This window comes from Dipodomys spectabilis, unplaced genomic scaffold (assembly GCF_019054845.1).
Source record: "Dipodomys spectabilis isolate Male_0828 unplaced genomic scaffold, ASM1905484v1 ptg000402l, whole genome shotgun sequence".
In the NCBI taxonomy this organism is placed as follows: Eukaryota; Metazoa; Chordata; class Mammalia; order Rodentia; family Heteromyidae; genus Dipodomys; species Dipodomys spectabilis.
Window position 1 is genome coordinate 1,310,632 of NW_024871079.1, and position 23,478 is coordinate 1,334,109.

A 23,478-nucleotide genomic window follows, 5' to 3' on the forward strand; every position below is an offset into this window, starting at 1 on the left:
GTGCCCCTTCAGTTCTAGGGCCTCCAATCAAAAATTGAATGTAGGCTTCTGGAAAAAGTACCTTGTGTAGAGGAAGCCCCTTCTCTTGCTTCCTGGATCCCAGGGTTCAGCTTCTTTTGTGAGTCAGTGTGGGGAGGTGGGTGGCAGTGTGACAAGAGGTTCCAAATAGAGTGGCAACTGTGCTAATTGATTTGAGGCTGACAGCTGGATGCCAAAGCTAAGTGGTAACTTTCTCTGATTACCCAGCAGTAGTGAGACTGAGTTGGAGCACCTGCTGGCTCTGCCTACCAAGTCCACCCCACCGCCTCTGCCCCTGTAACAACCAGAGTTTTAAATGGGGATCTGAGTTGGCTGTGTTAGATTCCTGCTCCCCAGCTCTACCTGTTTGCCTCTGTGTGCACCAATGCTGAAGACACACATCCAACTGCTCTGCAGCCCTACACCATGAGGGAGATCGTGTACATACAGGCAGGCCACTGTGGCAGCCAGATTGGTGCAAAGGGGAGCATGGCACTGGCCTAGGATCCTAGTCTCAAATTTAGGGGGATGAGGAGGAAGAGGATGGTGTTGTAGGGTGGAGGTGGTGGTGGTCATGTCTAGGCTGAGGTAGGTGGGGCTTCATAGTAGTCCCTAACTTCCTGGAAATCAAGTCCACCAGATAGCTTCCCCAATTTCCCTAATTTGTGTGGCCCAGATGGGTGTGTTTTTTTAAGCAAGGCTGGGGTGGTTTCAAATCCCTTGCATGTCTTAGTCTTACCTTAGACTCAAGTCATTGTACTTAATTTCCTGGGAATAGACTAATGCATTTTTGGTCAGGTTTGAATGAAAGGAGTGCAGTGTCTTTGAGCTGACAGATACAGAGGATTCCCTTTTTGTCAACTGATGAGTAACTGATAATTGAGAACAGTTCTTCCACCTTAATGCAAATTTCTCTGAGTTTTCATGCTCCCTTAAGTTGGGTGTTTTCTAAATCAGTGGTTGTCGGTGTATGCTCTGAGGACCCTTGTGGTTCTGGAGACCCTTCTAGCTGAGTCTTCAAGTTACTGCCTTGGCAATTTCATGTCCATGTAAGGCCAGGTTCTCATCATAGAATCCAAACAGAATATGGTATCCCATAAGATGGAATACTCATAGGAGAACCTAGATGGTGTCTATTCAGCCAGATAGCAAAGAGATTAACAAAACTAAAATACCATCAATTTTTGTGCTTTTTTAAATTTAGAAAATCTAATTTTTTTTACAAAAATATTTGTGTCAACAGGACTTGGGTTTCTTATAGTTATTTTAAAATCCATTGTTTGGACAGCTAACATTCTATGCCATAATACACTTCTATTTCCATCTCAGTTTTGGGAAATCTAAGCGATGAGCACAACATTGACGGCCCTGGCAACTACTATGGAGAAAGTAGCGTACAGCTGCAGAGAGTCTAGGTGTATTACAATGAGGCAGCTGGTGAGTGTCTCCCTCTGGCTTCCAATACCGTGGCAGAATAGGTCCCCGGGGAATACTAATGACAAGGTAGGAGTTCCTGCCTTTCTTAGGGTGGTATTGTAGTTCGAATTTGGGGCCTCGATCTTGTAAGCCAAGTGCTGGATCCACCTGAGCCACTCCACCATATATCTTGTTTTAATTTTTGAGTATACTCTTGTGAATTTCCTCAGGAAAGCCTTTTACTGAATTCCCCCTACCTATACTTGCTGACTAGCCACACCTGGATTTTTTTTTTTTTTTTTTTTGGTCATGGGGCTTCAACTTTGGGCATAGGCATTTTCCCTCATCTTTTCAACTCAAGACAAGCAGCTCTACCACTTAAGCCACAGCGCCACTTCTGGTTTTCTGGTGGTTTATTGGAGATAGTGTCTCACCGTCTTTTCTTGCCCTGGCTGGCTTTGAACTGTGATCCTCCGACCTCAGCCTCCTGAGTAGTGAGAATTACAGGCATGAGCCTGTTTTACATCATTAAAAATGAGACTGCCTAAATATGTATTCTAAAACAATTGATAAAATATAATTTAAATACCATTCAATTCCATTTTGTTGTGTGCTAGTCGTCCTTCTAAGCTCAAGGCCTGGGCAGTGACCATGAGCTTCTTTTGCTAAAGGCTAATGTTCTACCACTTAAGCCACATCTCCAGTACCAACTTGCGAAAGACCAGCTCGGCCGGAGCACTGGGACCGGTGGGACAAAGATCTCGGTATAGGTGGGCAAGGAGTCTACGAAGTGACAAACAGACACAGACTCAAAAGAGTTGAATCTGAGTGTATCTTTATTGAGGAGAATTAACATTTTTATATAGTGTGAGATTGTGACATAGATTTTTTTGTTTATTTAAGCACGTAATCAATTTTTAAGAAAAGCAAAGCATTGATGGATTACATGAAAATTGATGACTATCCCACCAACTGTTTAAGCTAAGTGATGTGAAACAAGTCAAGCATATAGGTAAATAGAATGCGTCATCTATTCAGCCTTTTTATGTTTACTAATTAACAAACCTAAGACAGGGTTGTACTTATATTGTACTCTTTTTATTTTTTTCATATATTTTTAAGTCCCTTTGAAACTATCCTAAAAACCACTTCCAGGTTGAGTCAAACATTCTCCGTTTTCTATAATTTTAATCCCAATATTTGTTCACATAAATTTCTAATTATTAATTTAAACTATCTTATTGTCGTTTTAATAATAAACACAATAATGGTCTAGCTCTACCTAATCTTTGCACAAAATCTAATGAGTTCCAAAATACCTTTTTGTCTTTTACATTAATCTATCTACTTACATCTTTATCAGCTCCTGTATAAGGCAATGGTTCATCAGTCGGTTCAGGAAATGTGATGTCACTAACTTTATATTTTGTGAGAAACCACCATCTATCCCCTATAATGTAAGCTGGACTAAACTTAATCATAACTGTTGGGGGAATCTTTCTTTTCCTTTTATTATCAGGGGTTCCTATTTTTAGAACTCTCTGAGCTTCTGGGATAACTCATTCTAGCTTAGTTTAATTCATTAATTCTGCTTGTTTTAACATATCTGGAAATTTTGTTTTTATATTTACTATGCGTGAGCCACAAAACCACTTGTGAAGTTGTAGGAGTTTTGGAGGTAGCATCACACCAGACGATAGATTGATTGGAGCATCGCCCACATTTAATCTTTGGTCCTAGTCTTTACTATTTAGAGAAGCTATCTCTATTGGACTGGAAAGAAACAACATGCTTTGTTCGTGGATCAATAGAAAAATAGCCAAAACGAGAATAAAGGCAATGAATGTACAGCCAAGAAGAATATAGGTAAGAATAAAGTAAGAATAAAGGTAGAGGATATAAAGGTGCAGCCGAGTGTATGGGAAGCCTTGAACCAACACACTCTTCCAGCAGGCATGCTTCCTTGAAGGTCTTTGTCTAAGGTGATATCTCATGCAGATTCCGCAGGAGGTGGCATGGCACCAAATATTTCAGGTAATTTCTTGGAGAGGAGAGTCTCCCAGAATTTCCTGCCCCAGCTGGCTTCAATCTGCGATCCTTAGATCTCAGATTTTGAGTAGCTAGAACTACAACCTTCAGGAACCAGAGCCCAGTTGCATTGCCCTCTTTAAAATACAGATTAAATTTCTAAAAATCATTTTGAAATTGAAAATTTTAAAATTTTAAAGAGGGATGTTCAGTCACTAATATATATGTGAATAGTCCAAATCACAAAGCATAAAGTGTCTCAGCCTGAAATCTATAACAGTTCTGGTCTTGAGTATTTTGAATATGAATACTTAGCCAACAACCAATTCTTTTTAAAGTTTTTAAAGTAAAAAACATTGCTGTGATGTAGAAAAACCCAATAATAATGTGTAAACATTGCTTTTAAATGATTCATATTGTCTTTCCTAATACAAACAACCTAACTGAAGTCTACAGAGTAGATTTTCCGTTTTTGTAACAGTCAATGTGAAATTCATTTAATTTTATATAAAGAGTTTCCATTCTACATTATTGTATGCAAACAGAATCGTAGATAATTGGTTCTCCTGTGTAATAAACCAATGAAAAAGTGCAAACAAAAGGACAAAGCTATTTAATGTATTGGAGTTTTATGGATCTACATTTTGGGATGTCCTCACCTTGGTATTTTGTGTTAATATAGTTTAAGTAAGATATATGACTTTAATCTTGTGGTTCCTTGGTTAAGAGTCATTGTGTGGGATTGTGTCACTCGTATGAACAGTATTTTATGTTGTGTCTTTATTAGATCCTGTGTATCAGGCAGGATAGGATGGCCAGTTTTCTTCATGTGATTGTTTAGGAAAGGGGACAGTCTCAAACTGATGTTTATATCATTTTAACTGATGTCCCTTTTGACAAATCAGGTTAAATGGCAAATTGCAAGTAATTGTCCAAGGTTGCTCTGAGTATTTGAATACAGGGAAATGTGCTATTTGATAACAATTATTGAAACATTGTAACACAAGAAATATGTATTTTATGTATTTTTCCCAGGAAAGCATTATACTTGAATTCCCCCTACATCTACTTGCTGAAGAGCTACACCTGGCTCTTTTGTTTGTTTGTTTGTTTGTTTTGTTGGCAGTGGGGCTTAAACTCTGGGCCTATACACTGTGCCCCAACTCTTCAGCTCAAGGCAAGCAGCTCTACCACTTAAGCCACAGTTCCATTTCTGGTTTTCTGTTAGTTTATTGAAGATAAGAGTCTCTCAGACTTACCCTGCCCAGACTGGCTTTGAACAGCGATCCTCTGATCTCTAACTTCAGAGTAGCTAGGATTATAGGCATGAAGCACTGGTGCTCAGCACTTAGCTACTTACTTGAGAAAGGTAATTGGGGAAGGGAAGGGATAGTGGGAGAACAACAAAGGAGTGTGTAACAATGCTCGACAATAAATGTTCTCATTTCCTTACTCTGGTAACTGTAACTCCTCTATACAGCACCTTTCCAATAAAAACAAAATTAACAAAAAAAGAGAAAGGTTCTTGCTGATAGGCAATGGTGACTCACACTAGCCTAGCTACTCAGGAGGCTGAGAAATGAGAATCATGGTTCAAATCCAGCCTGGGCAGGAAAGTCCCTGAGACCTTTATCGCCAATAAACAACTCAGAAAACTGAAAGTGGGACTGTGCCTCAAGTGATAGAGTGCTAGCCTTGAGCTGAAGAGCTGAGGGACAGTGCCCAGGCCCAGAGTTCAAGCCCCATGATGAACCAAAAAAAATATTGTCATCTTTCTTTTGCCCCATTAGACTCAAAGCTGATGCTCGTCTTTGCCTCCTGAGTAGCTGAGATTTCAGCCACCATGCCCAAAGCAAAGGAATGAATATTCATGAAAATAGACAACTGCCAATGTCCTTAAAGTTGCTGAAGCCTCTTGCATGGGGGTTCATGCTCAAGATATCTTTTCTGTTTCCATGTCTGAAATGCTGTAATTTCTGTAATGAATGCTGAGAGCCACTTAGAATCATAAGCTCTGCCCCTAAGTTCCTTGTCAAGTATAGGCCTAAGTCAACTCTTGTTCCCACAGCCAACAAATATGTTCCTCGGGTCATCATGGGGAACCTAGAGCCTGGCACCTTAGACTCAGTAAGATCGGAACCATAGAGTTTCAGACCAGAAACTTCATATTTAGTATGTCATCATGGTCCATGGAAGATGGCTAACAGGCACCCCTCTTCCCTAACATCCAGGCACTCCAGTTCCCAGTGGTGAGCTGAGCCGTTATCCATCTAGATATCATCCTCACCTAAACCACTTATTTCAGTCATATCATGTCCCTGGCCACTCAATCAGCACAGATAAATGCCAGTCTGCAAGCAGCCTCTGAAGGGAATGAACAGCGAGCGAGCAAGGAAAGCTTCCAACAAGGTTTCAGCGCTGATGGCGATTTCAAATGCCTGGCAATAATAGGGAACGACTTCAGGACTTAAATGGTAGAGCGCTAGCCTTGAGCTGAAGAACTGAGGGTCAGCGCCCAGGTCGAGAGTTCAGGTCCACGACTGGACCCCAAAAAAGAAAACATTTCCTTTATTCCACCAAAGTGTATCTAAATTAATAGCAAAAGTTGCTCAGAAGAGCCTATAGACTTCACAATGCAAATAGCACAGTCATCATTCCTGGAGTATGTGTTTCATCATGTCTTTGTGTCTGATAGGCCAGAACAGGGCCAACAGCCACTACACAGAGGGAGCCGAGCTGCTGGAATCAGTGCTGGAAATTTTGAGGTGGAATAGTGTGGCTGTCTCCAGGGTTTGTAGCTGGCCAACTCCCTGGGAGTTGGCACCAGGTCAGGCATGCGCACCCTGATTCTCAACAAGATCTGAGAGGAGTTCCCAGATAGAATCATGAACAACTTCAGTGTCATCCCTTGCCCAAGATGTTGGACACTGGCACCTTAGACTCAGTGAGATCGGAACCATTTGGCCAGAGTTTCAGACCAGACAACTTCATATTTGGTATGTCATCATAGTCCATAGGAGAGGGCTAACAGGCACCCCTCCTCCCTAACATCCAAACACTCTAGTTCCCAGTGCTGGGCTGAGCCTTTATCCACCTAACCCTATCATCCTCACCTAACCCTACAATACCATCTTGTCTGTCCACCAGTTGGTGGAAAATGCAGATGAAACTTTCTGCATCGACAACTAGACCCTGTATGACATCTGCTTTCACACCTGTGTGTGACATCCCCCTGCATGGCCTCACGATGTTGGCCACATTCATTGGCAACAACACGATCATCCAGGAACCCTTTAAGCACACCTCAGAGCAGTTCAGTGCGACGTTGCGGCACAAGGCATTCTTGCACTGGTACACGGGCGAGGGCATGGACGAGACGGAGTTCACTGAGGCTAAGAGCAACATCAACGACCTGGTGTCCAAGTATCAGCAGTGCCAAGATGCCACTGCTGATGAACAGGGGGAATTTGAAGAAGTCTTGTGGAGGAAAAGGTCTAAGACTTCCCATTGCCAGCAGTGCAACAGGAATGCCAGAGCCTGCCTACTGCTTCTCAAATGAATGGTGGTTTCCTGAGCTACTGTTGTCCTGCAGTGGGACCTTGCTATGTATCATCATGCTCAGCCTTCCCTGTCAGGAATTCACTGACGGTGAATGTAAAAATGCAGATTTTTTTAAATACTATTGTTTAAAAACCCTATTTATATAAATAAAGAAGTATACATTTTCTTTTAATTTAATTTAATTTTATTTGTGAACAAACTGTACAGAGGGGTTACAATTACATGGGCAGGATAATGCGTACATTTCTTACCAAGCATTGCAGCCTCCTCCTTTGGTATACCCTTCATATCCATTCCCAGCCTCCCCCCTCCCCCCCAATCCCAATCCTTCTCCTTCCCCTCTTTCTCCCCCCCCCCCCCCCCGACACCAACGTTGTAAAGCTCGTTTTGGACATGACAACTTGTACTTCTCATTGTTGCAACTGGTCCACCTGTATCCTTAAACAACTGGTTTTCCCCATCTCCACAAGTTATACTGACATCAAATATAGTGAAAGCAGGGGTTATATTGTGGGGGAGGGACATACAAAGCAACAAAGAGATAATCTTATAAGTGCGTCAGAAACACATGCATGAAAGAAAAAAAACATTAAAATACATATCTAAGGGTTCATTTTCCTGACATCACATTATCTGACCTTTTCCGCTTGACTCATACATATACTAGATATTGCAAATAAGGGAAACCATGGGACCTATGTTTCTTTGGGCCTGGCTTACTTCACTTAATATAATTTTTTCCAAGTTTTTCCATTTCCTAACAAATGGGGCAATGTCATTCTTTCTGATGGAGGCATAGAATTCCATTGTGTATATATACCACATTTTCTTGATCCATTCATCTACTGAGGGGCATCTGGGTTGGTTCCATATCTTAGCTATGGTAAATAATGCTGCAATAAACATTGTTGTGCTGGTAGCTTTAGTGTGGTCTTGTTTGTAAACATTTGGTTAAATGCCCAAAAGTGGGATTGCTAGGTCATAGGGGAGTTCTATGTGAAGTCTTTTGAGGAACCTCCATACTGCTTTCCAAAGTGGTTGAACAAGTTTACATTCCCACCAACAATGAAGTAAGGTTCCTTTCTGTCCACATCCCCTCCAGCATCTGTTGTTGTTAGAGTTCTTGAATTTTGCCGTTCTAACTGGGGTGAGGTGATATCTCAATGTTATTTTGATTTGCATTTCTTTTATGGCTAAGGATGTTGAACATTTCTTCATGTGTCTATTGGCCATCCTTCTTTCTTATTCAGAGAAGTCTCTCTTTAAGTCTTTCACCCACTTATTTATCGGGCAGTTGTTTCTTTGAGGATTTGTTGTTGGGGGGTTTAATTTTTTGAGTTCCAAGTATATTTTAGATATGAGACCCTTGTCCGTTGTATGGCTTGTAAAGATCTTCTCCCAATCCGTGGGCTTTCTATTGATCTTGCTAGCTATGTCATTTGCCCTGCAGAAGCTCTGCAACTTTATGCAATCCCATTTCTTTGATTTGTTGTGTTTCCGGGTCTCTATTCAAAAAATTTTGGCCTGAGCCAAGGAAACCTAGGGTTTCTCCTATTCCATCCTGTAATGTTTTCAGAGTGTCTGCTTTGACTTCAAGGTCTTTGATCCATTTGGAGTTGATTCTGGTGCAGGGTGATATATAAGGATCTAGCTTTAGTTTTCTACATGTAGTTAACCAATTTTGCCAGCACCATTTACTGAAGAGGCTGTCTTTCTTCCATTATATTGTTTTAGCTCCCTTATCGAAGATTAGATGGCTATAGGTCTGTAGGTTCATTTCTGGGTTTTCAATTCTATTCCATTGGTCCTGAGGTCTGTTCTTATGCCAATACCAAGCTGTTTTGATTACTATGGCTTTATAGTAGAGTTTGAAATTTGGTATTGATATTCCTCCAGCAGTGTTCTTTCCGATGAGGAGCGTTTTTGCTATTCAGGGTCTTTTATTGTTCCATATGAATTTTTGGATTGCCTCTTCTATTTCCTTGAAGAATGAGGTTGGAATTTTGATAGGTATTGTGTTGAATTTGTAGATTGCTTTGGGAAGTATTGCCATTTTCACGATGTTAATCTTTCCAATCCAGGAGCATGGGAGGCTTTGCCATTTTTTTAGTTCTGTGATGATTTCCTTTTTCAAGATTTTAAAGTTTTCATCATATAGGTCCTTCATTTCATTGGATAATTCCTAGGTATTTTATTTTTTGTGGGGCTATTACAAATGGAGTTGCTTTCCTAATTTCAGCCACACTTTTCTCATTGTTGGCATACAGAAAAGCCATTGATTTGGGGGGGTTAATTTTATAACCTGCTACTTTGCCAAAGTTTTTTATCAGCTTGAGTAATTTGGGAGTGGAGTCTATGGGGTTCTTTAAATACAAGATCATGTCATCTGCAAAGAGGGAGAGTTTTATTTCTTCTTTCCCTATGTGGATCCCCTTTATGTCTGCATCTTGTCTTATTGCTGTAGCTAGGCATTCTAATACTAGATTGAAGAGAAGTGGAGAGAGTGGGCATCCTTGTCTTGTTCCTGAGTTAAGAGGAAATGGCTTTAGTTTTTCAACATTGAGTATAATGCTGGCTGTAGGTTTGTCATATACAGACTTTATTGTATTGAGGAATGTTCCATGGATTCCTAATTTTTCCAAAACCTTTATCATAAAGGGGTGTTGGATCTTGTCGAATGCTTTTTCTGCATCTATTGAGATAACCATGTGGTTCTTATCCTTGCTCCTGTTGATGTGATGAATAATATTAATTGATTTGCGTATATTGAACCAGCTTTGTGTTCCTGAAATGAATCCTGTTTGATCGTGGTGTATGATTTTTTGGATGAATTGTTGAAGTTGATTGGCCAAGATTTGGTTGAGAAGTTTTGCATCAATTTTCATCAAAGAAATGGGTCTATAGTTCTCTTTCTTTGATGAGTCTCTGCCTGGTTTTGGGATGAGGGTTATGATGGCGTCATAGAATGTGTTCGGTAGTGAGCTTTCTCTTTCAATTTCATTGAAGAGTTGGAGGAGAATTGGTGTGAGCTCTGCTTTGAAGGCCTTGTAAAATTCTGCTGTAAAACCATCTGGTCCTTGACTTTTCTTAGCTGGGAGGTCTCTTATTGCTGTTTCTATTTCAGTGCTTGATATGGGCCTGTTAAGATCGTTTAACTCATCTTGGTTTAGTTTTGGCATGTCAATATTTGCTAGTAAAAGGTCCATTTCTGTCAAGTTCTCAAACTTATTAGCATAAAGTTTTGAGAAGTATTCCCTTATAATGTTCTGAATCTTGGTTGTTTCCGTGGTGATGTTTCCATTCTCATCTCTGAGTTTATTAATTTGGGTGTGTTCTCTTCTTTTTCCGATAAGATTTGCTAAGGGTCTGTCAATTTTGTTAAGTTTTTCGAAGAACCAACTCTTTGTTTTGTTGATTGTTTCTGTAGTTTATTTGGATTCAAATTCATTTAATTCTGATTTAATTTTGATTATTTCTTTCCGTCTATTGGATTGGGGTTTATCTTGCTGCTCTTTTTCTTTCTTTTTTTTTTCTTTTTTTTTTTTAAATTTAATTTAATTTTATTTGTGAACATACTGTACAGAGGAGTTACAGTTACATGGGCAGGATAATGCGTACATTTCTTACCAAGAATTGCAGCCTCCTCCTTTGTTTACCCTTCACATCCCTTCCCAGCCTCCCCCCTCCCCCCTAATCCCAATCCTTCTCCTTCCCCTTCCCCCCTTCCCCCCCCCCCCCCCGCACCAATATTGTAAAGCTCGTTTTGGACATGACAACTTGTACTTCTTATTGTTGCAACAGGACCACCTGTATCCTTAAACAAGTGGTTTTTCCCCATCTCCTCCACAAGTTATACTGACATCAAATATAGTGAAAGCAGGGGTTATACTGTTGGGGAGGGACATACAAAGCAACAAAGAGATAATCTTATAAATGTGTTAGAAACACATGCATGAAAGAAAAAAACATTAAAATACACATCTAAGGGTTCATTTTCCTGACATCACATTATCTGACCTTTTCCGCTTGACTCATACATATACTAGATATTACAAATAAGGGAAACCATGGGACCTACGTTTCTTTGGGCCTGGCTTACTTCACTTAATATAATTTTTTCCAAGTTTTTCCATTTCCTAACAAATGGGGCAATGTCATTCTTTCTGATGGAGGCATAGAATTCCATTGTGTATATATACCACATTTTCTTGATCCATTCATCTACTGAGGGGCATCTGGGTTGGTTCCATATCTTAGCTATGGTAAATAATGCTGCAATAAACATAGTTGTGCTGGTAGCTTTAGTGTGGTCTTGTTTGTAAACATTTGGGTAAATGCCCAAAAGTGGGATTGCTGGGTCATAGGGGAGTTCTATGTGAAGTCTTTTGAGGAACCTCCATACTGCTTTCCAAAGTGGTTGAACAAGTTTACATTCCCACCAACAATGAAGTAAGGTTCCTTTCTGTCCACATCCCCTCCAGCATCTGTTAGAGTTCTTGATTTTTGCCGTTCTAACTGGAGTGAAGTGATATCTCAAAGTTGTTTTGATTTGCATTTCTTTTATGGCTAGGGATGTTGAACATTTCTTCATGTGTCTATTGGCCATCCTTCTTTCTTCTTCAGAGAAGTTTCTCTTTAAGTCTTTCGCCCACTTATTTATTGGGCAGTTGTTTCTTTGAGGATTTGTTGTTGGGGGGTTTAATTTTTTGAGTTCCAAGTATATTTTAGATATGAGACCCTTGTCCGTTGTATGGCTAGTAAAGATCTTCTCCCAATCCGAGGGCTTTCTATTGATCTTGCTAGCTATGTCATTTGCCCTGCAGAAGCTCTGCAACTTTATGCAATCCCATTTGTCCAACCTTTCTTTGATTTGTTGTGTTTCCCGGTCTCTATTCAGAAAATTTCGGCCCGAGCCAAGGAGACCTAGGGTTTCTCCTATTCCATCCTGTAATGTTTTCAGAGTGTCTGCTTTGACTTCAAGGTCTTTAATCCATTTGGAGTTGATTCTGGTGCAGGGTGATATATAAGGATCTAGCTTAAGTTTTCTACATGTGGTTAACCAATTTTGCCAGCACCATTTACTGAAGAGCTTGCTGCTCTTTTTCAAGGAGGTTTAGATGTGTCATCAAATTGTTAGTTTCAGATCTCTCCAATTTGTTAATGTAGGAGCTCAGAGTTATAAACTTGCCTCTGAGTACTGCCTTTGCTGTGTCCCAGAGGAGCTGGTAATTTGTGTGTTCATTTTTGTTGAATAGCATGAACATTTGAATTTCCTTTCTAATGGAATCTTCAATGACCCACTCATGATTCACCAGTGTGTTGGTGAGCCTCCATGTGATGCCGGACTTTCTTTGGTGGCTTTTGTTGTTGAGTTCTAATTTTATTCCCTTGTGGTCAGAGAGAATGCAAGGTATAACTTCAATGTTTCTGAATTTAGACAAGTTTGCTTTGTGGCCTAAAATGTGGTCTATTTTAGAAAACGTTCCATTTGCTGCTGAGAAAAATGTGTATTCTGATGCTGCTGGGTGAAATGTTCGGTAGATGTCTGTTAAGTCTAGTTGATCTATGCAGCTGTTTAGATCTGCGGTTTCTCTTTTGAGTATTTGCCGAGTTGATCTATTGAGTGGGGAGAGTGGTGTGTTAAAATCAGCAACAATTAATGTCTTTGGATCTATATGGGATTTGAGGGAAAGTAGTGTTTCTTTGATAAATTTGGGTGCTCCATTGTTTGGCGAATAGATATTTAGAATTGTAATATCCTCCTGAAGTAGAGATCCTTTAATTAGTATGTAGCGACCTTCTTTATCTCTTCTCACGAATTTTAATTTGAAGTCTATTTTATCTGATATTAGGATTGCAACTCCTGCCTGTTTATGGTGACCGTTTGCTTGGTAGATTTTGTTCCAGCCTTTAACATTGAAAATGTGTTTGTTTTTACGGGCAAGATGTGACTCCTGCAGGCAGCAGATAGAAGGGTCTTGCTTTTTAATCCAACTAGACAGTCTATGTCGCTTAATTGGAGAGTTCAGTCCGTTAACGTTAAGAGATAGGACTGAGAGTTATTTGGGAGTTCCTGCCATGTTATCCACCTTCTTGGGGGCGGGGAAAACTGGGTTCTTCCTATGGTTCTTGGATTCTCAATTTGGGTGCAGTTTCTTGGCCTTTATTGCGGTCTTGTTGGTTTTCTATGTGTAGGACATCTTTAAGAATCTTTTGTAGGGCTGGTTTGGTGGAGATGTATTGTTTCAATTTTTCTTTGCTATGGAAGGTTTTTATTTGGCCTTCAGTTATGAAGGAGAGTTTAGCTGGGTACAGTATTCTTGGTTGATAGTTGTTTGTTTTTAGGGCATAGCATACATCATTCCAGGCTCTTCTTGCTTTGATTGTCTCTGCTGAGAAATCTGAGGTGATTCTAATTGGTTTCCCTTTATAGGTGATTACCCTTTTCTCCTTGACAGCTTTAAGGATCTTTTCCTTGGTCTGAGTTGATTCTGTGTGGATTATAATGTGACGGTGGGATGTACTATTCTGGTCTGGTCTATTTGGGGTTCTAAAAGCTTCTTGTATCTGGATAGGCCTATCTTTTTGTATGTTTGGGAAGTTCTCTGCTAGGATCCTGTTAAACAAATTTCCTAGACCATTAATTTCTGTTTCTAGGTGTTCCTCTACACCCATTATCCTTAGATAAGGCCTTCTGATGGTGTCTTCCAGGTGTTGGATAGATCTATCATATTTCTTGGACTTGTCTTGGATGGTTGTATGTTCTTTCTCTATAATATCTAGACTGAGATTCGATCTTCTGCATGGTCTAACCTGCTGTCAAGACTCTCTACTTTGTTTTTTATCTCTTTTCCTTCTAATTGGTCAGCTTTGATGGCTTCAAGTTCTTTGTTGAAGCTCTGTTTTAGGTCTTGTATGAATTTCTTTACTTGCTTAATTTGGTGTTCAGTGTTTGTTCTCAAATCACTTAGTTGATTGGTTATAGTTTCTTTGGACTCCCATTCCTTCTGTTGGGTTCCATTCAGCATTCCATTTGTGGTCTCCCTGACATCCTTCAGCTCTTTGTTAATGGATTCCATGAATGCCTTTAGTGACTAAGTGGTAGCATCTGGGTTGCTAGCCTGTAAACAGAAGAAGTTGAAGGTGGGCTGTGGAGTGGCCTGGTGCCTGGGCCACACCCTTTTGCTGAGTTGTTGCTGTTGTCACCATGTGGACATGCCTAGGCTTGGAGCAATGTTGCAGGGCCGGTGGGGCTGACTGGCTGTGCAGAAGCAGAAGGAGGTGTCACTTCTTCAGGCTTGACTCTATTACTGGCAGCCCTAGGCTTCCTGCTCCATGTGGGGCTGGGGCTCTGTACCATAATCGGCAGCCTGATGGCACCCCGAGGGGTTAGGAGGCAGATAACTGAGTGCCTCAGTATGGTGCTGAGAGAATGCTGTTGCCCAATCTCCCACCCCTGTCTGGGTTTACTTCAAACCTGCAGCTTCTCCTTTCTCCTCCTCTGGTAGGTGACCTCAGTGACAGCACCAGAACAGTCTGTGCTTCTTCCTACTTTTCTCCCAGGTGGGGTAAATTGAGGCTGCGAGGATAGGGATTTGTCCACTCAGTACAGTCAGAAATAGAACCCAGGGCCCTTGGTGCCCCAGTATGGGAGTCTTATTTCTACTTACCATAGTTTACAATTAGTTCTTTCTATTGCCCTCTCCTGTCCCCTGACCTCCTCCAGCATTCTCTTTCTGGATTGTACCCTGTCTGCACATGTCTGTATCCTGTAGGACTGATGCCCTCATCATCTTTGCTCCCCTCCCTAACCTCCACCTGCATATCCTGTGTCTCTACTCAGGTCAGTCCTTTTCCCATTTAACCACTTGCACAGGAACGCTAGGCCTCCCCACTAATTCTCCCTGTTCACTCTTACCCATCCTATCTGTTTTTTAGGTATTGTTGATTGGGGAGTGAGTGCAAAGACCCTCTTGGAGCTGTAGGCCCCTTGGAGGGAGTGAAATGCGAATTTCTGGTTCTTGAGGAACTTGCCACCTTTGACTCTCCAGTAGTCCAGACGTGTTCCTGTGGAGGGATTGCCCAAAATGTCCCTGAGAGCAGTTCCCTGAGGGTAGAATGCCACATGCCTTCCTTCTCTGCCAGGAACTGATGGGACATGGTATTTTTTGGTATTCCAAACTGTGATCATATTTTATTTTGCCTCTTTGAAACTTATATATGTGCGCATCTGTATGTGCATTTGGACTAAAATAGCAATTTTTCTTCCTCTGTGTGTGTGTGTGTGTGTGTGTGTGTGTGTGTGTGTGTGTGTGTGTTTTCAGATCTTCAGTCTTAAACTCAGGGCCTGGGTTCTGTCTCTTAGATTTTATCACTCATGACCAGTGCTCTACCACCTGATCCACATCTCTACTTCTGGCATTTTGGTGATTCATTGGAGATAAGAGTCTTACAGACTTTCCTACAAGGGATGCTTTATTTGTTTGTTTGTTTTTGGTCGGTCATGGGACTTGAACTCTGAGCTTGGGCGCTGTCCCTGAGGTCTTCAGTTCAAAGACAGCGCTTTACTGCTTGAGCCACAGTGCCATTTCTGGTTTTCTAGTGATTTATTGGAGATAAGTGTCTCATGGAGGGCTTGGAAAGTGGCTCAGTGGTAGAGGGCTTGCCTTGCATGCAAGAGGCCCTGGGTTCTATTCCTCAGTACCACATAAGCAAAAAGAAAAAAGCCAGAAGTGGCAATGTGGCTCAAGTGGTAGAGCGCTAGCCTTGAGCTGAAGAGATAAGGAACAGTGCTCAGACCCAGAGTTCAGGCCCCATGACCAGACCCAACAACAACAATAACAAAAGAGTCTCATGGACTTTCCTGCCTGGTCTGGCTTTGAACTGTGGTCCTTAGATCTCCCACTTGAGTAGTTAGGATTACAGGTGTGAGCCACTGGTGATTTGGCTCCTTCCATTTTTTGTTTTTCAAGTTTTTCATTGTTAATTAATGGTAAGAGACTCAGATTTGCCTGCCCAGGCTGGCTTTTAAACGCAATCCTCTCATTGCAAACCTCATGATTGGATTATAACTGTGAGCCACCAGTACCGCTCTGGGATTTGTCATTTTTGACAAATGCCAAATGTGTCTGTTGAGATAGTCTGAGCATTGAACATTGCACTGCACCCAAGGGAAATTTCAGGAGAATGACAAAGATGTAGAGACCATTTGGTGCCTCACACACACCATTACATAATGTAAGTTAATGACTTTCTTCCCAGAAATACATAACTCTTATCTTTATACAATGTAAGGTGCTTAAGTCCTTCTTCATATTTATCTAAAATAGTATATAATTGAAAGGAACTCCACCATATGTAAACAAAATATTTTTTGTTGGTCATGGGGATTGAACTCTGGCACTGTCCCTCAGCTCTTTAAGCTCAAGGCGAATGCTCTACTACTTGTGCCATAGCACCATTCCTATCTTTGTCTGTTCATGTGGTGTTGAGAAATCAAACCCAGGGCCTCATGCATGAGAAGCAAATACTCTATCACTGAGCCATCTTCCTAGGCCACTAAACAAAAGACATTTATGTGTCAGCTGGGCACTGTTGGCTGACACTTGTAATACTAGCTACTCAGGAGGCTAAGAGGTGGGGATTGTGGTTCAAAGCCAGCCTGAGCAGGTAAATATTAACGACCAAAAATGCCATAAATGGAGCTGTGGCTCAAGTGGTAAAGCACTAGCCTTGAGTAAAAATAGCAAAGGGACAGGGCCCAGCCCCTGAATTCAAGTCCTACTCTGCACTACCAGTTTAAAAATTTTTTAATGATAAAGCAAGTCATCATCCATGGGTCTAAAACACTTGTGAGCAGTTGCTGACATACATGTCTGCCAACCTACAACATGGGCACATACAACATGATAGACTTATACATTTCTGTTCATTTCAAGGCTAGGTACAATCACATGATTACAATATATGTAGAAGCTGCAATCAGTTTGAAGTCTACGTTCATTTTCTTTGTCAGTGCTCTTGTAAGTGTGTCTGAGCAGTGTCCCTCACAGGAAGAAAAGAAGCTCCTACTGACTCACCTTAATCTCATGTTGTGAGTAGAAATAAGACCGGGCTGTATGTCAATGCAACATTGTTTGGCTGTTTTTGACTCATCCTGGTTCCTTGAAAGCAGAGCCCCATCTTTTGATTCCATGTTAGGGATCTCAGGGGAGGTCACCATCAAATAGGAACTGAAGAATATCACCAGCTCCCCTTCATTAAAACCTCATTATAGTTTGAAGCCAGTGGTTCACATGTGTAATCCTAACTACTCAGGAGGCTAGCAATATGATGGTTGTGGTTCAATGCCAGCACTGGGTAGAAAAGTCCATGACACTTTTATCTCCAATTAAACATAAAAAAAACTTGAAGTGGACCAGTGTCCCAAGTGGTAGAGTGCTAGCCTTGAGCAAAAAAGCTCAGGGACAGCCCTAGGAATGGCACACACACACACACACACACACAAATACACACACATGCACACACACTGAAACACACACACACTCCTTTTTGTTAGCTCATCTAATGCTCCCAACAACCATATAAGTCAGGTATGCTTATTTCCATATTACAGAGGAGGAAAAGTCCTGGTATGTCAGTGGACTCAGACCTCAAATCCATGCCCCTGTCCCAGTTCCTTTTCTTGGGAAAAAAACCTGTGGACCAAGAGACAAACAGGTTACAGGCATTCTGTGGTGTGTGTGTGTGTGTGTGTGTGTGTGTGTGTGTGTGTGTGTGTGTGTGTGTGTGTGCACCAATCCTAGGGTTTGAACTTCGAGTCTGGGTTCTGTCCCTTAGCTTTTATTCTCAAGGTTGGCACACTGTACCACTTGAGCCAAAGCTCCACTTCTTGGTCTTTAGTTCTTCATTGGAGATGACTCTCACCGACTTTTCTGCCCAGGCTGACTTTGAATCATGGTTCTCAGATCTCAGCCTCCTCAGTAACTAGGAGTCTAGATGTAACTATTGGCATCAGGCATAGATTCTTCACCCTTCTGGGTAAATCTGTCTTACCTGGTTTCCTCATTGTGAATTGGTTTTAATAATGTTTGACCCTAGGCCAGTTGAGACATGTATGTCCTTATTACAGAGTCTGGCTGGTGCTTCAGTACAGCACTAACTACGCTGCCTGTGATGAAAGTTTTTGAAAAGAAAAAGTAAGCCAGGTGATGGTGACTCACACCTTTAATCCTAGCTGGCGAAGAGGCTGAGATCTGAAGATTGCTGTTCAAAGCCAGCCTGGGCAGGAAAGACTATAAGAATCTGGAAGTGGGGCTGTGGCCCAAGTGGTAGAATTTTAGCGTTGAATGAAGAGCTCAGAAACAGTGCCCAAGCCCTCTTTTCAGACCATAGGACAAACACAAAATGAAAGAAAGAGAAAGAAAGAAAGGGAGTGGGGGCAGGAGGAGAAGGAAAGAGGGAGAGAAGAATTATGGCATTAGTGGCTCAGATATGTAAAAGCAAACCAGTAGTGGAACTGTGTCGCAAAGTGGTAGAGAGTTAGCTTTGAGCGAAAAAGCTCAGACACAGGCCCTGTTATCAAGTCCAAAGAAGACAAAAAAGAGAGGGAGGGGATAGAAGGAGAAAGGGAAGGAAGGAAAGATCTAGTTCAAGAGTTGAGTGAAATAGAAACTTCTGGGTATCTGGGAACCTACAGACAACCAGGAGGCATATTTTTTTAACCACACATCCTTGGCTGGTGCTGACAGTCAGATTCTCCCTGCAGAGCCAATGCTGTGCTTGAGTTCAGGCCTACTGAATCCTCCCTGGGCCTTGGGACTGAAGATCTAGCCTTTGCTTCATTTGTAAAGAATAGGAACCCGAGGACATCAAGGACCTCTCATGGCAAGAAGAGTAAGACATGGGTATCCATTCCTTGGAATCAGATCCTTTCAGTGACATGCCTACTCTGATCCTTCTCCTATCCTATCATCTAAAAAATACCTACATCACCAGCACTCCAGGAAAAGAAAGGGAGCCCCCTCAATGGCTATAGGGTGGGTGTCTCTATCCCATTTGGCAGTCCTGGTCCAGCACAGATTCTGCCAGCACCGTGATTAGTAGACTAAACAGCTTTGCGACTCAGTCTCCTCTCTCTTTCTCCTACCTCTCTCCCTCTCTCTCTCCCTCTCTCTCTTCCTCTCCCTCTCCTTCTCTCTCTCTCCCTCACTCTATTGTTTGGGGGAGTCTTCAATGACCAGAGTATAGAATGGGCTGCTATCTGCCCATTGGCACCAGCAGTATTTAGCCATTTTTCCTCAAAATCACAGCCAGAACATGAGTGATTAAAGTCAAATTCAAATCTGCCAGCAAGTCATAACATATAGGGCTAGGACATTTATCAAGGCTGGGGGCCTCTAGTGACCTCAAAGAAAGCCAGTGAGATGGGGCAGGGAAGAGGCTGCAGTGGGACTTCTCTTCTCTGCCCTGCACCTTATAAGGCTTCTCAAATCAAGGTCAGGCCAAATAATAATGACAAATAATAAATATTGATTACTAACAACTCCTGTATTGAGACAGGAAGGTTTCATTTATTTTATTTTTACCCCATCAAATGTCCATACCCACCCCATGGAGTATTTATTATTATTCATGTGCTTTCTTAAACTTCATTCACATATCAGAAAATGGTATTCAGAGAAATTAAGCCACTGACTAGAGCCACACAGCTCAAAGTGAAAATAGTGTGAACATAAGAATACTGTCTGAGGCAGGTGCTGGTATCTCATCCTTGTAATCTTAGTTACTCAGGAGGCTGAGGTCTGAGGATCATGGTTTACAGCCATGATCTCCAATTAACCACTTAAATGCCTGCAATGGAGCTGTAGCCCAAGTTGTAGCGTGCTAGTTTTGAGTGAAATATCTAAGGGACAGTGCCCAGATCTTGAGTTCAAGCTCTGGTACTGGCACCAAAAAATAAGAACAAAAAAGGCTCATAACCTTCACCCAAGACTATCTCCCACATACCAACAAAAACTTGGACCTGAAGGTGTGTGTGGCTCAAGAGGTAAGTACTAGTCTCGAGCAGAATAAGCTAAGGGAAAGTGTCTAAACCCTGAGTTCAAGCCTCCCCACTATAAACTTGTGTGTATATGTATGTGTGTGTGTATATCTATATACACATATATAAAATGTGTCCACACATATGTACACATTCATGTATGTATACACATATGTGTATGTGTTGATTGGGGGATATCAGGCCTGATATCTCAAGCAAGAGAAAATTTTTGCATCATTCAGCCTGTAGATGGAGACTCCGAATTTCTATACTGCAGTTAAGTGAGGATACTCAAATTCTGAAATTCATCAAATCATTGGACAAAGCCCATTCTATTTAGGAAGGGTAATCATCTTTTTTTGCTTTGTTCGGTTATGTTTTTGTTTTTGCCAGTTATGGGGCTTGACCTCAGGTCCTGCGCACTGTTAGTGAGCTGCTTTGGCTCAAGGACAGTGCTCTACCACTTGAGCCACAGAGTCACTTCTAGGTTTTGTTCATGCGGTATTGAGGAATCAAACCCAGGGCTTCATGCATGCTAGGCTAGCACTCTAACACTAAGCCACATTCCCAGGCCATAATAAATCTTCTTTACTCCAAGTTTAAAATTATTTAAATTTATCTATTGAAATTTACCAATGTGATTAAAATGGTAATCACATCCAAAAATATTTTAATTTCTTTCCTTTTTTATTGTGAAAATACTGTACAGAGGGGTTACAATTACTTGGGCAAGGTAATGAATACATTTCTTATCAAACATTGTTGCCTCTTCTTTTGTTTCCCCTTACCATCCCTTCCCATCTCCCACCCAGCCACCCTTAATCCCCCCTCCCGCAAAAGATGTAAAGTTTGTTTTTCTCCATAACGACTTTTATATCTCATTGTTGCAATGGGTCCACCCTTATCCCTATTTAAACAATTTGTTTTTAATTTGTTAGGAAATGGAAAGACTTGGAAAAAATTATATTAAGTGAAGTAAGCCAGACCCAAAGAAACATAGGTCCCATGGGTTCCCTTATATGCAACAAATAATATATGTCTGAGATAAGCAGAAACGGTCAGATACATTGATGTTAGGCGAAATGAACCCCAAGATAAAGATTCAAATGTTTTTTCTTCCTTGCGATTATTTCTAACAGCTTTATAAGATGATTACTTTGTTGCTTTGTATGTCTCTCCCTCACAGTATAACCCGTGCTTCCAAAAGTATTTTCACAGCAACATTTACACTGATGTTTGACTAAAACATGAGGCACTACCTGCTAGCAGAATTAATGTGTTAAAATTCACCATCTCTAGCCATGAGTTGTTGGCTCATGTCTGTAATTCTAGCTATTCAAGAAGCTTAAAGCTGAGGACTGAAGCTTTATGAGACTCATCTCCAATTAACTACCTCAAAAAACTGATGTGGAATTATGGTACCAGTGGCAGAGTGTTAGCCTTAAGCAAAAGAACCCAGGGATGGTGCCCAGGACCTAGTACAAGTAATAAAACTATGTGTGCATGAGCATGAACACACAAACACACACACAAACACATGCACATACACACCATTACTACCACTATCACTAGAATATCATGACTCTTGTCACAGGAGATCTGCCACAGTCAAATTGTGAGACAGGAAGTAGAATGGTGGGTTTCCTGAGACTGGGGAAAGGGATGGATGGAAGGTGCTGTTTAATAAGTGCTTAATTTCAGGTTGTATTCTGAGAAAGTTCTAGAAGTTGGTATCAGAGAGGGTGCATGAAAATGTGAATGTACTTAAAGCCACTGAAGTGTACAATTGTAACTGGTTGAGATGACAAATTTTATGCTATGGTTATTTTCCCAGGATGAGAGAATAGATAACAATACAGCCAGAGAGGGCCTGAACAAGAAAAGATAGCAGGAGGTGAGGTCCCTTATAGTGTTCACTCCTTCAGTTTCCCACCAACAAATATCTGCTGTTGGGCCACTTGTGCTGGGCTTATGACAGGTTGGATCAAAGGCAGTGGGTGGCTATCTGTAACTGGCCCTCTATCATTTGAGCCACATCTGTACTTCTGGCTCTTTTTAAGTTAATTGGAGATAAAACTCTCAGATTTAACTGCCTGGGCTGGCTATGAACTTCAATCATCAGATTTCAACCTTAATATACTATCTTAAAGAAATGATTGGAACTTGCTCTTTTGTTGTTGTTGGTTTTGGTTGTCAGGCTTGCACTTGGGTTCCAGGCTCTGTACCTGAGTTCTTCTATTTAAGGCTAGCATTCTACCAGTTTTCAATACTAGACTACATTTGGTTTTCTGGTGATTAATTGGAAATAAAATATCACAGACTTTACTGCTCAGACTGGCCAGGAACCTTGACCCTCTGATCTCAATCTCTTTAGTAGTTAGGATTTCAGGTGTGAGCCAATTACACCTTGCTGGGAACCTGCTCCTTTATGAAGGAAGGCATTCTGATTAACTCCATTTTCCAGATATAGAAACAGAGGCAAACAAATTAAAATGACTTGTCTATGATGTCACACGTTAGTAAATGCTGGAGCTGGGTCTTTTATCCTGGTCTTTCCAATGGCAAATCTCACCCTCAAATAATACTCCATTAGTGTGTGGCCTTTGTTATCCCCTACCCTCACATTCCTGTAGCAAGGAATCAAAAACACCCCCAGGTGTGATTACGTACAGGCTCTGTCTAATGAAGAGAGTGCCTGTTTTTTTTTTTAATTTAATTTAATTTTATTTGTGAACATACTGTACAGAGGGGTTACAATTACATGGGCAGGATAATGCGTACATTTCTTACAAAGCATTGCAGCCTCCTCCTTTGTTTACTCTTCACATCCCTTCCCAGCCTCCCCCCTCCCCCCCAATCCCAATCCTTCTCCTTAACTCCCCCTCCCCCCCACACGCACCAACGTTGTAAAGCTAGTTTTGGACATGACAACTTGTAGTTCTCATTATCGCAATGGGTCCACCTGTATCCTTAAACAATTGGTTTTTCCCCATTTCCTCCACAAGTTATAGTGACATGAAATATAGTGAAAGCAGGAGTTATACTGTGGGGGAGGGACATACAAAGCAACAAAGAGATAATCTTATAAATGCGTTAGAAACACATGCTTGAAAGAAAAAAACACTAAAATACCTATCTAAGGGTTCATTTTCCTAACATCACATTATCTGACCTTTTCCGCTTGACTCAAAAATATACTAGATATTACAAATAAGGAAAACCATGGGACCTATGTTTCTTTGGGCTTGGCTAAGTTCACTTAATAAAATTTTTTCCAAGTTTTCCCACTTCCTAACAAATGGGGCAATGTCATTCTTTCTGATGGAGGCATGGAATTCCATTGTGTATATATACCACATTTTCTTGATACATTCATCTAGTGAGGGGCATCTGGGTTGGTTCCATATCTCAGC